At 49.8% G+C, this 2,252-nt stretch overlaps 1 protein-coding gene across 8 annotated transcripts in view; it reads left to right on the top strand.

Annotated features, from left to right (window-relative positions):
• Window positions 1–373: 373 nt before the first annotated feature.
• Window positions 374–2,252, top strand: part of ZNF462 (zinc finger protein 462) — a 162,225-nt gene continuing 160,346 nt past the window's right edge. For 2 of the 8 annotated variants that reach the window (XM_069090642.1, XM_069090633.1), the window contains exon 1: window positions 937–1,658. The gene's annotated coding sequence lies outside the window, so the exon portion shown is untranslated. Of the gene's footprint in view, window positions 712–936; window positions 1,659–1,678; window positions 2,052–2,252 lie in introns of those variants that run through there. The other 6 variants (XM_069090641.1, XM_069090637.1, XM_069090643.1 and 3 more) reach the window with 6 other exon arrangements.

Below are 2,252 nucleotides of genomic sequence, written 5' to 3'. Positions count from 1 at the left end.
GGGGAAGCACCTTTGCAAAAGAGGTAGTTCAGGACGATTTGGGGAAAATTACACTAAATAAAAATTCCGGGTATGAAAGCTTCATCTTGGCTGTCTCGCCTTCAACACCGTGACACCTTATCATTATGAGCGTTGATTATTACTTTGGAAGGCTTTAAATGATCAGCCACAAAGTGCAAACAACACGGGGTTAGAAGGTGTAAAGTTATTTAAGTAGGATTTTTTTGTTGTTGTTGTTGCCGTCAAAACATTTCACAAGTTGAGGAGAAAAAAGTGGTTTTGAAGATTGGATTGATCATCTTTCTCCTCCCCGCCCTCCTCCCCCCCCCCATCCTTGCCATATCGAAGGAGAAATAAAATGCACAATGAGCCTTTATTTCAGGGAGAAGACTTCAAAATACGTGCCAGTAATGGACAATTTGAGCTTTTCACATCAAATACTTACAACACAAGCTGGAAGGGGATTAAAAACAACCACGTGGTTGATCTGGTTTTATACTTGCAACCTCCAGCTCAATGTATGTTCTTTGCAAAGATTAGCCTCTAGATGGATGTGTCTGAGGGACCCACTTGGGCACATCAGCCTCTGGGAATCGGCTCTTTGGGCTTGGGCTGATGGTGGAAAGCTATGACCGAGCACGCAAGATCCATGGTGAGGGCTCCCTCTGGAAAACAAGGGCTGCCGAGTGCCCCTGTACGGGGGCTGGCGAGGTAACAGCTTGGCTTGGGAACCTCCTTAGATCTCCTTCCTTCCTCTCTTCCTCTCTGCTTCTTATTCACCTCATTCCCCCTCTTTCCTTTCTCCTCCTCCTCTTCCTTCCTTGTCTTCCTCCTTCTCCTCCTCTTCCTTCCTTGTCTTCCTCCTCCTCCTCCTTCTCCACCTCCTCCTCCACCACCACCACCTCCTCCTCCTCCTCCTCCTCCACCACCATCACTACCTCCTCCTCCTCCTCCTCCTCCTCCTCCCTGGCCTGGCTGTGTGTTGTTCTGAGTGACAAAGACAATGTCCCAGCTTTAACTTTGCAACCACCTTTCCTCCTTCTCGTGTTCTTCAGCAGGGGCAGCAGCAGCAACGCGGGCAGGAGCAGCAGCAACAGCATCTTCTGTTGCTTCTTCTCCTCCTCCCGGGCTCCTGGATATTTTCTCCCTTTTCCAGCCTTTTCCTCCTTTTTCCCCCTCCTCCACGTTGTTGTTGTTGTTAGAAAGGCTTCGCGCACCCCCTGGTGCTCTTGCATTTTGTGTGGTGGGAGAAGATTGTCTTCCTTCTCTCTTTCTCTCTTGCTCTCTCCCTCTCTCTTGCTTTCTCTCTCTCTCTCCCTCTGGTTGCTCATTATTCAGAGAGAGACACAGAGGGGGCAGAGAGAGGGGGGAGAGAGAGGGAGAGAGGGGAGAGGGGAGGGAGGAGAGAGAGAGAGAGAGAGAGAGAGAGAGACGGATATCTCAGGTCATCTGCAGCTGCAGCAAGCCAGCGAAGGAGAGGAAAGCAGGAAAGATGGCGATCCTCCATTGCTGAGACCTGGCAAAAGCACATGAGACTCACAAACAACTTCCACAACAATAACAAGAACAAGAAGAGCAGGAAGAGGAGAAAGAGAAAGAGGAGAAGGAGGCAGCAGAGCACCAGAAGAAGAAGCAGCTCACAGCTCCGGGACGCTCCTGTAAGTTCCTGCAATTAAAACCCATCTCCGATTGGTATATGTGCACAGAGGGAAGAGAGAGCGTTTGTGTGTAGGGACAAGCAAATTCATTCATTCACCCAAGGAGGGTTTTGTTTAGATGGGAGGAGAGGAAGTCTGTTGCATGGACTGGAGGAGGAAGAGGAGAAGAAGCAGGAGAGAAGAGGAGGAGAAGGAGGAGGGAGAAGAGGAGGGGGAGGAGGAAGAGGAGGAGGAAGAAGAGGAGAAGGAAGAGGAGGAAGAGGAGGAGGGGGAGGAGGAAGAGGAGGAGGGAGAGAAGGAGGAGGAGGAAGAGGAGGAGTAGGAGAAGGTGGTAGTAGTGGTGGTTCTGCTTTTGCTTTTGCTGCTGCTTCTGGTAGGAGGAAAAGGAGGAAGGTGGTTAATTAATTTTGTATAGTTCTATTAAGAGAAGAGAAGAGAAGATGAAGGAGAAGTGAGGGTAGAACTGAAGGATCGGGATTGATGCTAAGGGTTTGGGAAGTGGGATCAGAGACAGAAAGAGGAGAAAAGAAGAGAGAGAGGGAGAGAGGGAGAGGGAGAGAGAGAGAGAGAGAGAGAGAGAGAGAGAGAGAGAGA

This window comes from Petaurus breviceps, unplaced genomic scaffold, assembly GCF_028583685.1.
Source record: "Petaurus breviceps papuanus isolate PSGF00001 unplaced genomic scaffold, PetGlider_PUasm1.0 187, whole genome shotgun sequence".
Classification (NCBI taxonomy): domain Eukaryota; kingdom Metazoa; phylum Chordata; class Mammalia; order Diprotodontia; family Petauridae; genus Petaurus; species Petaurus breviceps.
This window is presented reverse-complemented; position numbering and strand designations above follow the sequence as displayed.